The sequence below is a fragment of the Globicephala melas genome, chromosome 19 (genome assembly GCF_963455315.2).
Source record: "Globicephala melas chromosome 19, mGloMel1.2, whole genome shotgun sequence".
Classification (NCBI taxonomy): domain Eukaryota; kingdom Metazoa; phylum Chordata; class Mammalia; order Artiodactyla; family Delphinidae; genus Globicephala; species Globicephala melas.
In genome coordinates, this window is record NC_083332.1 from 42,716,474 (window position 1) to 42,730,789 (window position 14,316).

The window sequence follows — 14,316 nt, forward strand, 5'->3', positions numbered from 1 at the left end:
ACTAGATTATTCCCTGAAGAACCTACTTGTTCTTGCCTGAGAACAAAGTTATGACCACAACCAATGGCCTCACTCCAAGTACACTTTCATCCTCGTCATCATTTATATTGATGGCTCCTAAAAGTCTCCGAAAGATACTTTCTGACAGGCAGCCTGGTGTAAGGCAGTAATTTAAAACTTTGCCTGCATATTAGAATGGCCTGGAGCACTTTTCAAAACTACCAATGTCTAGACCCCACCCTGAGTTTCTGATTTAACTGGTCAGGGTGAAGCCTGAACTTTGAATTCCCACAACCACGGTCACTGTAAGGATTAAATGGGACACCAAAAATGAGGCAACAAACGCAGTGATTGACACAGCTATCTACTTGAAAATGCCAACTGTCCTCTGCCACCCGTGCCCTCCCAGTTTCTGCCGAAACAAAGGGAATCCCTAAAATATGGCTCTACTTCAGGGGTAGCCGAGCACATTGGAACAACTCATTATGGGAGAAAATGAGAGTCGGGGGCGGTGGGGCGGGGGGAGTAGCCAGCCACTGACAGGGGACCGAGACACAGAAAGATTTTTTTTTTAAATAAATTTATTTATTTATTTATCTTTGGCTGCATTGGGTCCTTGCTGCTGCGCGCGGGCTTTCTCTAGTTGCGGTGAGAGGGGGCTCCTCTTCGTTGCAGTGCGCGAGCTTCTCATTGCGGTGGCTTCTCTTGTTGCAGAGCACGGGCTCTAGGCACGCAAGCTTCAGTAGTTGTGGCTCGCGGGCTCAGGAGTTGTGGCCCACGGGCTTAGTTGCTCCGTGGCATGTGGGATCTTCCTGGACCCGTGTCCCCTGCATTGGCAGGCGGATTCTTAACCACTGAGCCACCAGAGAAGCCCGAAAGATTTTGTCTAATGCAGGGCAAGAGGTCAGGAGAATGAAGCAAGAAAAAGTCAGATTCAGTAAAATCTGATCACCTGGAAATTTTTAAAGGGCTCATTGCCAGCTCTCGCGCGGCTGCATGGAGTACATTTCACTCAGAAAAATTTAGGGGTGGAGGAGGCTCCCTTTCGCTTATAATCTATATTTAAATAGAAAGTTCAAAGCTGAAGTTAGAGGAGGGCGAGAAAGAGGAGCTAATGGAAGTTAGGGAACCTTCTTGGGAGGAAACAGCTCCTCTCAAGCCTTAGACAATGTCCTGTCCTCTCTACACATCCCTCAGGGAAGAAAAATAGAGAGAGAAACAACTAACACATGACAAGCAACTTCATCACTTTCAATACTTTCAACAATAAAAACTGCTAGGGAAATACTCATGCATTTGTTCAACATACATTTATTGAGCACCTACGATGTGTCAATCTCTGTGCTAAGAATAGTCTGATTTCATAAATGACGAACTAAAACTAAGTAACTTGTCTAAGAAGAGGAAATCACAAAACTGGGGCTCCATTTGAGGTCTGACCCCAACGAACATGTAGAGATAATTAGGTCCCCAGCCTTCGCTGGGAAATTTAGATGTGATATCCCTGGTTCGCAGCTCTTACGTCTGATACTCCCTTCCTCCCCACCAACCCCAGCAAGTTTCCTGCTGTCTTACTTCGGATTTTACTTCAAGGATCAGCTAGTACATCCGCTTTTTCTACAGGCCTTTCCTGACTCCACACGGGTTGACTCTCCATTTGTAGACCTCTGGCAGCTTGTGAGTGCCTGTGTCATGGCAAAATTATTCCGCATTATGATCAATCACTTGTCTGTCTTCTCCACTGGCCCATGAGATCCTCAGAGACAGGGGTTACTCATGATCCCTATTTCTTTTCATAGGGCCTAGCACAATGCCTGATGAAGAATCGGAAAGGAGGGGAGGGTGGAAGGAAGGAAGGGATTCAGTGAAGTCTTTCTAGAAGAGGTGAGCAACTGAGCTGGCTATAGATTCGAATCAACGTGGGAGGGACTGAATGTTGGCTTCCACTTGCTGGAGGACTTGTTCAAGGGAAATCACAAGGAAAGGCATGTGGTGCTGTGTGGAGAGCACATCGGGACCTACTACCCTCCACGGACGCAGGGTTTCAGGCCGAGCGGCGAAGCTAAGAATGTAAGGGCCGAGGAGGTCTTGCAGGACTGACAAACACTCAGCCATCAGCCACGGAACGGGTATGAACTGAGCACCTACTATGAGCCAGGGGTTCTGCCCAGCAGAGTGAGAGAGACCAGCACAGGCCCTGCTGTCATGGAGCTCGGGGCCCCACAGGCCAAACCTGTTCTGAGAGAAGAAAAAAGACTCAATCAAGGTCCTCACCCAGGCAGTGATGTAACTTAAGTGGAGTCTGAGGGCAACTTATCTTGTTCAGAGTGAAGCATGATCTGAGAGGAGGAAGGGGAGGGCGAGAGAGAGAAGAGGGAGAGAACATGGGAAGAAAATGATGAGAAGCTCCCAATTAGACTCTTAACTCTGTGGGGGCAAAGTTGGATTCTGTATGGCCCGGTCTCATGTGTTTCGTGTATTCCAGCACCCAGGACAGTACCTGGCCATGACAGGTGCTCGAAATATTCGTGGAATTTTACTGAATTGAAGCGAATTAAGGGAGAGCAGTAGAGGAGCCCTTAACTGGGTGTCGTGGTCCCTGGTGTCCAGTCCTTCCTGGCTCTGCCACCGACCAGCCAGGTGAGCGGGCACTTTGATAGCTTCCCTGTTGTTTGTTGCCTCATCTGTTGGAGGTACAGGGGGTTTCAATTTGTACCCTAGTTTTCCATAGCATTTGACTATTTCATATGGTCAAATTAAAGCCTGCAGAGCCAGCTAATTTGGGACAATGTTAAGTTAAATAAATATAAACAAGTCTCTTGACCATGGGACATCTCAGAGCCTTGAACATGCCTGGGTGAATTGGAAGCCCCGAGAGGAAGATAACATATGCTGTGGTTCCCAATTCCTTTGACTACAGAACCACAACCTTCATTTTTTGTTTTTCATTTTCAATCTTACAGAACCTCTCCAGCCCTAATGGCGTCGTCCAGTGATGTCATCTAATGATGTCATCCAACTTCACCAAGACAGGGATGGCCATGTGGATTTGGGGATTAGTGAACAACCAGATTTAGCTGATGCAGTGAGTCTAGGTAGGAGGAGAGGAATCTCTTGTCTGTGGGATGGGGAAAGGGTGGCTGCAGGAGACCTGAAGGTCCAGTGAAGAAGTCCTTGATTTCCATGCGGGCTGAGACTTGGAATCTCACTCAAGAAAAGCAAGCCATCCTCTGTGTGAGGCATTGATATTCTGGCGTGGTTTTTAATTTCCCGTCCCTGGGATTAGCTGTGTCAGGGAGGAATCCTTTGGCCGCCTTCTCTCAATACATCCCGGAGCTTTTATTTTATTACCAATTTCCCTACATTGTATGCTTTCTTTGAGAATCACAACCGTGCGAATATTTGACAACTGAGTGGTATGAACATCTTGAAATATACAGTTTTCCCCAGAGTTGCATTTCGTACTATAATCCGAGGTGATCTTGGTTGCCAGAAACACTCACGCCGTTAATGGATTTGGAGGGAAGACGCTAGTAATGAGATTTTCAAATGCGAATTATTTTGCTTTCAAATATGGGGTGAAATCCAATGAAATATTACCTTCGACACGCTGGTGCAGTAGGTCCAGCTGATCAAATGAACGCTCGGCGTGTGCTTCGTGTCGGCCTTTTCTGTTCCAAACAAGAGCTAGAGGGGATCCGTCTTATTTTCTCCTGGTAAGATGGATCCTTGATCCCCAAAGTTGTCTTCTGTATTTGAGGGTACACACTTGGCCTCTTCACATCTACAATCTTGAGAGGTTTATTTATTTCACTCACTCATTCAATAAAAACTGACGGGGAACCTACTATGTGCCAGGCAGCTTCATACCCTGAGTGGTACAGCAGTGAACAGTATTTTACAATATTTACAGATGTTTCTGTCATCACAGGGCCTACAACCTGGTGAGACACATACACACGATAGACAAGTAAACACAAACATTTAAATGTCAGGTGGCAGTAACAGCCTTGGAGAAGAATAAGCAAGGTGAGGGTTAGAGTATGATGGGACGGCTCCTGTGTTAGCTAGGGTGCCAGGGGCTGCCCTTCTGCGGAGGTGACTACGGAGCAGAGGCCCTGGGGAGAAGAGGAAACTGGAGGCCCACGGCTGCTCCAGACTCCAGAACTCTGGAGCGATAGCGCGGAGCTTTGGGCGCAGCTTTGCCTGGTTCCAGATTGGATGTTCCTTTCATCGTGTCATCCAGCCTCCCTGGGAACCAGACAGAGAACCATCAGGGCGAGGCAAGAAGTTGGAGATGATGCCAGGATCTGAAGGAGGTGATGCCATGATACAAAGAAAGGAAATTCAGGCAGGCTGGCAGGCAGGGCACAAGGAAGATGGGCAGCTGTGCTGGATCCCATCCATCTGGCCTGCCTCTCCCTGACACCCCACACTCAGCAGGTCAAAGCTGGGCTCCTCGTCCTTGCCCCAGAGTCAGCCCCTCTCCCTGACTTCTCCAGCTCCATGAAAGGTACCCAGCATCTGCCTGGTCATCCAAGTGTGGCTGGCTCATCAAACTCCCCTGCCACCCCCGTTCCCTCCATGCTCCTCTTGTCACACCCTCCAGGCCTCCACAAATGACATTTGGGACACCTCCCCCAGCCCTCCACCCTGGAAGTCTAGAGGCTATGTCAGAACACTTACGGAACCATTCTGAGAGCACTGTCTTCTTGAATTTATAGTACAATCTCCTCTAAAGGGGCCAGCAGAAGAGAACCCAGAAAGGTGCCACTTCCAAATGGGGCCACTTGAGAACTGATAGCGATTGCTCCAGAAATACTCCACCCCGCTGCTGTGCCGTCAGCTCACCCGGGATTCTCTGAAGCAATGGGATGCAGAGATCTGGGAGATGGAGCCGTCCTTTCAACAGAAAGGAAAGCTGGCCGAGGAACCCTTTCATCGTGGTTTCTGCGAGACTCTGCCTTTCATCTGGGTGAGTGGTGAGTCCGAAGGAGGAGAAGTGGCTCTATTGAAGTGACGCCTCCGAAATGGATGCTGGGTACTAACGGAGCAAACGCCTCTTGGAAAGGAGGTGAAAGCTCAACCGGAGAGCACTCTGCATTTGGGTGGGCGAGGGCAGAACATGTTGGAGCCCACAGGAGGGGAGGCCTGGAGAGGAAAGGGCTTGGTGCAACGGGCCCTACGGGCGCCGCTCCAGAGCCCCTCGGCCCACCCTGGGGGTCACTGCCAACACTCCTACACACGGCAACATCTCCCTGCATCTCTCTGCCCGAGGGTTTCTGCTGGCTGCAGGAGGGTTTCTGCTGGCTGCAGGAGGGTGCTTGGCCCGCGTACAAAATAAGCCAGAGTGCAGGGGAGTTACAAATGAGACCCTCAGCCAGTGAGGGGTAAGAGCCGGTGGATCAATGCCTCAGTTCCCTTGCCCCTTGGTGAGACAATCCTAGGTGTGTTCCAGACTCTCCAGAGGGTCCCCAGTGAGAATGAACCCAGTTATTAGCTTTGCTCTCTTCCCCGTCTGGCCTCCCCACTCGCTCACAGTGCATTTTGGGATCACATCACAGATAAACCTCATGTACCCATCTCTGTCTTAGGATCTGCTTTTAGGAAGAACCAAGCTAAGACAATGGGGAAACCGGCCCAGTAGTAAGGAAGCCCCCAGCAGTCTGAGGTGTCCAAATGGGCCTCCTTCTTGCAGGTATCAGCATCAAAGGACAGCCAATTCCAAGGCTGTGGGGAGAAAGGTAATGAGCCTCTATGAGAAAAAATTAAATAGCCTCTAGAGAAGGTGCCTTGCCAATGTAACGCTGTCAATAAAGTTTGGGTGCCCCAAAGCTTCCCAGGAGACACATGCACTCAAGAACCCTGTATTAGTAAGCTAGGGCCGCCCCTGGAGGCTAGAAATCTGAAAGCAAAGTACTGGTAGAGTCGAATTCTTCTGAGACCTCTCTCTTTCGCTTGAAGATGGCCATCTTCTCCCCGTGTCTTCATATGGTCTTTCCTCTGTGTGTGTCTGTGGCCTAATCTCCCCTTCTGATAAAGACACCAGTCCTATTGGATTAGGGCCCACCCATATGTTTTACCTTAATCCCCTCTTTAAAGGCCTTATCTATTGGGCTGGCCAAAAGATTCTTTCGGTTTTTTCCATAAGATGCCTCTAGTGACATTTAATTGTCTTTAACTTCATTCAAAACAATTTTGTTAGATTGTATGTGACAGCTGTCATATCAGCATGCATTTTTTAAAAGACTTATCAAAATTGTTGAAATTTGTGTAGCCATTTAAAAAAATATATTTTTAATTTTATTTATTTTTGGCTGCATTGGGTCTTTGTTGCTGCGCGAGGGCTTTCTCTAGTTGTGGCGCATGGGCTTCTCATTGCAGTGGCTTCTCTTGTTGCAGAGCACAGGCTCTAGGCGCACAGGCTTCAGTAGTTGTGGCACACGGGCTCAGTAGTTGTGGCTCACAGGCTCTAGAGCTCAGGCTCAGTAGTTGTGGCACACGGGCTTAGCTGCTCCACGGCATGTGGGATCTTCCTGGACCAGGGCTTGAAACCGTGTCTCCTGCATTGGCAGGCGGATTCTTAATCACTGCATCACCAGAGAAGTCCCCCGTGTAGCCATTTTAATATTGAAGATGGAAGAAAAAAAAGCAACTTTTTCGGCATATTATGCTTTATTATTTCAAGAAAGGTAAAAACACAACCGAAACACACAAAAAAGATTTGTGCAGTGTATGGAGAAGGTGCTGTGACTGATCGAACGTGTCAGAAGTGGTTTGTGAAGTTTCGTACGGGAGATTTCTCGCTGGGCGATGCTCCACGGTCAGGCAGACCAGTTGAAGTTGATATCGATCAAATCGAGACATTCACTGAGAACAATCAACGTTATACCATGCGGGAGATAGCCGACATACTCAGAATATCCAAATCAATCGCTGAAAATCATCTGCACCAGCTTGGTTATGTGAATTGCTTTGATGTTTGGGTTCCACATAAGTTAAGCAAAAAAAACTTTCTTGACCATATTTCCACATGCGATTCTCTACTTACACGTAATGAAAATGTTCCGATGAAAATGCTCCGTTTTTAAAACAAATTGTGACGGGTGATGAAAAGTGGATACTGTACAACAATGTGGAACAGAAGAGACCGTGGGGCAAGCGAAATGAACCACCACCAACCACATCAGAGGCCGGTCTTCACCCAAAGAAGGTGATGTTGTGTATATGGTGGGATTGGAAGGGAGTCCTCTATTATGAGCTCCTTCTGGAAAACCAAACGATTAATTCCAACAAGTACTGCTCCCAGTTAGACCAACTGAAAGCAGCACTCGAAGAAAAGCGTCCAGAATTAGTCAACAGAGAACGCATAATCTTCCATCAGGATAAGGCAAGACTGAATGTTTCTTTTATGACCAGGCAAAAACGGTTACAGCTTGGCTGGGAAGTTCTGATTCACCCGTCATATTCACCAGACACTGCACCTCTGGATTTCCATTTATTTTAGTCTTTACAAAATTCTCTTAATGGAAAAAATTTCAATTCCCTGGAAGACTGTAAAAGGCACCTAGAACAGTTCTTTTCTCAAAAAGATTAAAAGTTTTGGAAAGATGGAATTATGAAGTTGCCTGAAAAATGGCACAAGGTAGTGGAACAAAAGGGTGAATACATTGTACAATAAAGTTCTTGGTGAAAATGAAAAATGTGTCTTTTATTTTGACTTTAAAACCGAAGGCACTTTTTGGCCAACGCATACAAACACTGTCACATTCTGACGTACTAGGGTTAGGACTTCAACTCACGGACTGTGTATGAGAGGCGACACAATTCAGCTCACGACAGACTCAAGAGATGCCCACTTCCCAGCCGAACAGAGAAGGACTCTGAATCCACCATCTGTGAGGTTCCTGGATGTGACAGCTCTTGGTTAGAGCGCAAAGCGACAAAGCATAATGAGGCCTGAAATGAGCCTGTCAGAAATGAGGAGGGGGCAGGAAGGGAGGCTGTGAAGTCTAAGCCACAGCAACTATTTGACCCACCAGTGGGTTGGGCCCTATTTCTAGGGAAATGAGCTCATTATGGGTAAATCTTTTTCCAGCTCCTGGTTGATTCATGAAGTGGTTTTGAATGTTGATAATCACTTCATGAATCACTGACAAACACGACAGCCAAATACCTGGCACTTGGATTGCTATCTCTCCTGATGAGCATTTCTGTCATGACGTGGGGTGTCCCCCCTCCCGGCAACCAGGTGTGCAGGTGAGAAGAGGCCTCGTTCATGTGCCGAAGTCTCCTGCTTCAGTCATTCCGCCCCAGCCATTCTGTCGGGCACTGACTCACCCCAAATATTTAATGATCATTAATGAGTTGATTCTGCAAGGTTCACTTTGAAACCCTCATGACATCGGGCATGAAGGGATCAGGCATCAAGTCCTGCAACACCGTTTCCGGGGGAAGTAAAATGGTGTCTCTCAGAGCGTGTCACGGTGTCCAAAGGAGAATCTGCTTCAGCCCAGACTGCAAACGAGACACAGCCACTGCCTCAGGCAGAGTGAGAATACCTATCTCTCAGGCAGACCACAGTCCTCAAAGAAACAGAAACTGAGGGATCAGACTGGAGAGAGATACAAGAGAGCCACCATGTTGCATTTGGCTATTAGAGAGGATATTGGAGAGACACAAAAGACGCAGCCTCCAAACCTAAAATCTTCTTGAACACTTGAGACATAAAGACCAGCAGCTCATTAGCAGAGGCAGACAGATGTTCCTCCCAGACACCTGCCCAGTTCACTCTCTCACTTCATGCTCCTCACCTCACCTGCCTGGCCACCCCTCAGAAGACCTTCTGCAGGCACCTCTGTTGCCCCTTCCTGATAGACTGTCCTCCACAGCACTTATCACCACCCGCCACCTTCTAGGTACGTCTATTGGCTTATCTTCTGTCTCCCCCAGCAGTAAGTAAGCTCCACAAGGCAGGGATCTCGGTCTGTTCTGTTCTCTGCTGCAGTCCCACAACCTAAAAGAGTGCTCGGGATACAGAGTAGGTGCTTAATAAACATCTGCGGAAAAAGTGAGTGTGACAAGAACTGTGTTGGGTGTAAAAAAGACAATCTGTAGAACTTGAAAGAAGAGGAATGTTGTCTGAGTGATCGCTTCTATCTCTACCCCCGCTGCATATTTATGGTCTTTTGAAATCCTTGGTAAGGAGGAAGGGGTTCTTTGTACCCAAGTTGGTATCCAGTTCTCACGCCCATGTGGACTCAGGCACCCTCAATGTATCATGTCAAAGCCTTCGCTAAGGCTGAGGAGAAGATCTCCCTCAGATGCTGTGACAGAACCATGTTCGGGTAGATCCCAAATGACTTCTGGAGTCCGGACCCCCCTGGGTCCCTCTTCTTTATCTGTGTTTGGCTGTGCTGTGCAAGAATCTCTACATGCCATTCAAAATCCAATAATGGTTTTGCTGAAAAAGCCCATCTAGACTATCTACTTCCTCTTCACTGGAAAAGGAACTCCAAAGGCTCGGAGAGGGAAAGTAGTTAACCCATGTTCACACAGATTGCAGTAGAACCAGGACAGAAACCAAAGCCTTCTAATCCCCATGGTAGAGTGTGTGCTTCCACCCTAAGCTATCCGCCTACCTTCCAGAGTTGAAGAATTTAACTGTGAGGAAGGAAATAACTGAGCATCCCAACTCAGCTTGTATGTAGACTAGAAGAAACCAGGTGGGTTAGATCACAGATTTCTGGGGCCTCTGGTTTGCCTTAAAGCACCATACATTTGACATAGAAGGTGCCCTGGAGGACATCTCACCCACGTGCCCTGTTGTAAGATGGGCAAATAGGAGTTCAGAAAGTCACACAGGAAGGGAGTTCAAAGAGTTAGGGCCAGACCTCCAGCCCCTGCCCTCAGTTTAGGCCATTTTTAATCTCATCTTACCAACCTGATCAGCAACTACAGATGTGGGAAGAAAAAACCTTAAGTGTCATTTTGCCCACATGCCCATTTTCCAGATGAGGGGACTGAGGTTGAAAGGAGCAGGTGAGTGTCAAAGTCTGGAGCCTAGGTCTACACTTCTTTTCCCCACTGCCATCCTCACTGGGGGAAGAAGCGGGGCCTCCAGACCATACTCTCAGGGCTGCTGAGGACACTACCTAATGTCCACGGGCCTTGGAGTCTGGAACATGTGGATTCCAGTCCCAGCCCTGCTCCATGCCAGCTGGGTGACCTCAAGTGGGTCACTTCACCACCTGGGCCCACAGTTTCCTCGAGTTCTTAAGTGTCTTAGAAATGTCAAAATATGACCAGCTCTGTGAATTGCCAAGCACAGAATAGTCACTCTGTGTCCGTGTCCTTTTTTCCTATGCCTTTTGCTCTCCACCTTTTATCCCATTGGGTAGTGAGATCTTCATTCCTTTAACGTAACTATTTCTGTTCGTGTTAAAATGGGAACAAAGAAGTGTCTGTAAATCAGGGGGCGTTGGAACCAGTCCTTGAAGGATGAGTGGGAATTTTCTACGTAGACAAGCGGGGGAGAGAATTCCAGGATGATAGAATCACTTATACAAAAGCATATAGGTCCGAGAAAAGGAAACCCTCACAGGAGCCTGAAGGGGAGGAAACCTGGGGTGGGGTGACTTGGCTGAGATGAGAAAAAGAAAGGTCCCTGTGGAATAGCTGTGGGAGGCCTGGAACGCCACACCCAAGAGACTTCGTGGTGGGGAAGGATGGGGAAGGATGTGATGTGTTTCAGAGGAGAAATGATGAATTTCTTTGAAAGGTCACTCACTCGGGGCAGCAGCTAGAAAGATGAAGGGTTGGAAAGAGAGAAGGAGGTGAAGCAACCACTGAAGAGAGTTGTGGCAAAAGCCCAGCTGGTATACAAAGAGCCCAGGGCTTAGAAGGCCAGGGTGGAGGGTGCATGGCTGAGGCAGATGGATGGGGCCTCCCGCAGGCTGCCTGTCCCCTCTGCACGCCCCCTCAGTGTGACCTCAGAGGTGATGTCTCAAGCAGAGGGCTGTGCCCCGCTCCCCACGCCAGCAGGAGATGCCCCACAAGTGCCCTCCTTCCCTCATCACCCTCTCCCCTCGCGCTTCCTGGTACCTGGCAGCCAGCCTTCCCTAGCTTTATTTATTTTCTTTTCCTGCAACATATCTAGCATCTCTTCTTTGTTATTTCAAAGTACCGTCCAACAGAGCTCAGACTGGCATCCCTCATCCTCCCACCAGCGTCCCGAGCTCCTCCATCGTCCCTCCAGAAACCACGGCACAAGCACTCTTTACACACAGCCTCCTCATCAACGGAGCCCGTATCTCCCTCTGGTTTTCAGCTTAAAATAAGTTTCTAAAAACCCTCATCTACAAACAGCCCCCCTCTTTGCAATAATATCCAGGTTGTATTTTCAGCCATTGTCTCTTTAGACCAGGGACTGCATTTGATTAAATCACGTGGTACGTGTATTGCCGACCCCCTCCCAGCCTGCATCAGCCTTTGATGGGAACTATCTTATCTGTAATCAGTTTACTGGGTTATGGACCCAAATTTCCTCTGCAAAACATCAGGCTGGGAGGCTTCGCCCACCCCTCCTCCTAGGAATGCAGCTCGGCTTTGATAAACCTGAGATTCCATTCCCTAGAACTTCAGAGTCCAACAGGGCCTTGGTTCCAATCCAACACTCACCATCCCAGGGCAAAGCTAATTTTAAGTTTTATTTCAACACACTGTAAGGTGACCACGGTGTTCAGCAAGACGAAAGAGATGATTTCAACAAACAATGATTGTAAACCTACAATGTTCCAGCTGTTTCAGATAAGCATAGACTGACTTCCTGGGGCTCACATCTGGGTGGGGGCCAGGAGAAAGACTGAACACTAAATCGTTTACCATTTGATGTGATAAGTGCAATATTATGAGTATGGGAAAGGTATTCAGCTGACTTGGTGATACCCGCTCTGTGTTTTTTGTTAAAATGCTAGGGCTTCCCTGGTGGCGCAGTGGTTGAGAGTCCGCCTGCCGATGCAGGGGACACAGGTTCGTGCCCCGGTCTGGAAAGATCCCACATGACGCGGAGCGGCTGGGCCCGTGAGCCATGGCCGCTGAGCCTGCGCATCCGGAGCCTGTGCTCCGCAACGGGAGAGGCCACAACAGTGAGAGGCCCGCGTACCGCAAAAAAAAAAAAAAAAAAAAAAGACAATGCTAGTGAAGTTATGGTAAGATTTATAAGAGAGCAATGAGAAAACACACTCAAAGAATCAGAATAGCGAGCATAACATCCCCTCCACCCACCCCCATAATCACGCTCCTAGGAATTTATCCTAAGTTACAACTAAAAAAAAAAAAAAAAAGATACTTAAGGATGTTCAATATATTGTTTTCTAATAGAAATGATAATTGAGATACATCAGCTCAAGGATATAGTATGTAGTTATTTAAATAAATTATGGAGACTAGTCATCAGAACTCTATTTGGGATCTAATTTCAAGCAAAAGAAGGAACACACAAAGTTACCTTCAATAACTGCCTGTGGGGACTTCCCTGGTGGTTCAGTGGTTAAGACTCCACACTTCAAATGCAGGGGGCACAGGTTCGATCCCTGGTCAGGGCACTAAGATTCCACATGCCACGGGGTGTGGCCAAAAAGTGTGCAAAAAAAACCCCAAACCTGCCTGTGGATTCTGCACTCAATGTCCTCACCTTCTACTGGGTTTCGCTTTGAACACCGGTAGTCTGAAGGGTCCTTCTCTCCATGCTCCCGTTCAACTCTCAGAACAACCCTGTGACGTTGATATTGTGCTCCCCATCTTATAGATAAGGTAATAAGGCTCAGAGAGGCTTAAATGACAGGCACGCAACATCTAAATCAAGGAGCTCTAACCTAGGTCTCCTAACTCCACACCCAGGGCTCTTTCCTGATTTCCATCATCTAGCCAGGTCTGAGGACCAGGAAGAACCACTAATGCTATGGGTGGGCAGTGAGACACTGGGACCATCTGTCTGCTGCTGGAAAACGCCATGAAGAAGGCCACAACTCCTCACAAGAACACCTGGATGTGTCTTTGTCCCAAGACGTCTGAGCCGGCCAGTGGGGATGGAGAGGGCGCCTTTTCCAGCCAAACCACAGCTGCTGAAGACGAGCTTGCTGAGAGGAAAAGCATGTAACCAACATGCACCAATTTATGCAACTATATCAGGGCTAGGCAATGGGAGGCAGGGACAGAGGGACAGAAATAACCATCTTTGCTGCCCCGTTGCTGAGTAACCACCAAAAGCAGGCATTTAAGAGTGTGTTCATCCATTCATCCGTTGATGGACGCTTAGATTGTTTCTACATCTTGGCTATTGTGAATAACGCTGTAATGAACACTTAGGAGCACAGATATATCTTTGAGATCCTGATTTCCATTCTTTGGGACAAATAGCCAGGAGTGGACTTGCTGGATCACATGTAGTTCTATTTTTAATTTTTTGAAGAACCTCCATACTATTTTTCATAGCAGCTGCACCATGTTACATTCCCAACCACAAGGGTTCCAATTTCTACATGCATACAAAGGAATATTATTCGGCCTTGAAAAATAAGGAAATCCTGCCACGTGAGACAAAATGAACACAACTGAGGTTGTGCTAATAAGCGAGCCACGGGAAGACAAATACTGTATAATTCCACTTACATGAGGCATCTAAAATAGTCAAACTCAGAGAAGCAGAGAGCAGAAGGGTGGTTTCCAGAGGCTGGGGGAGAGGGAAATGGGGAGTTGCCATTCAACAGGTATAAGGCTTCAGCTAAGCAAGACAAATAACTTCTAGAGCTCTGCCATACGACATCGTGCCCATAGTTAACAATAACATATTATACACTTCAAACTTTAAGAGAGTAGATCTCATGTTGTGTTCTTATCATACACACATAAAAACCACAGTACGTACATCTGAGTTAGGGAGACATCTAGACACCTGAGCTTACCTCTGTTTTCCCCTTCACTTGCTGTGGTGACCTTGGGCAAGTCCATCAATCGCTCTGTGTCTCTGTCTCCTCATCTGTAAAATAAGGAGAATAATAGTACTTACCTCATAGAATTATCATGAAGTTCAATGTTTTTCTGATATTAATAAGCTTAGAACAGTTCCTAGAATATACTAGGACAGACATCATCTTAAGTGCTGGCTATCCACTTCTCAACTTATCCTCAAGACTCCCTGTAAGGAAGAAACTGGGATTTCCATCTTACAGGTGAGGAGACTGAGGCTGTGGGAGCTTAAGGTTATATGCAGCAGCACATGCATGAGGGACCAGCGAATGGCATCAACGGTAGGCC

General features: G+C 47.6%; 1 long non-coding RNA gene across 1 annotated transcript in view; it reads right to left on the reverse strand.

Moving 5' to 3' along the window:
- Window positions 1-14,040, reverse strand: part of LOC132594023 (uncharacterized) — a 247,873-nt gene extending 233,833 nt beyond the window's left edge. Inside the window, exon 1 of the long non-coding RNA XR_009560136.1 lies at window positions 13,965-14,040. This is a non-coding gene — a long non-coding RNA (uncharacterized lncRNA). The remainder of the gene's footprint in view (window positions 1-13,964) is intronic.
- Window positions 14,041-14,316: the final 276 nt, after the last annotated feature.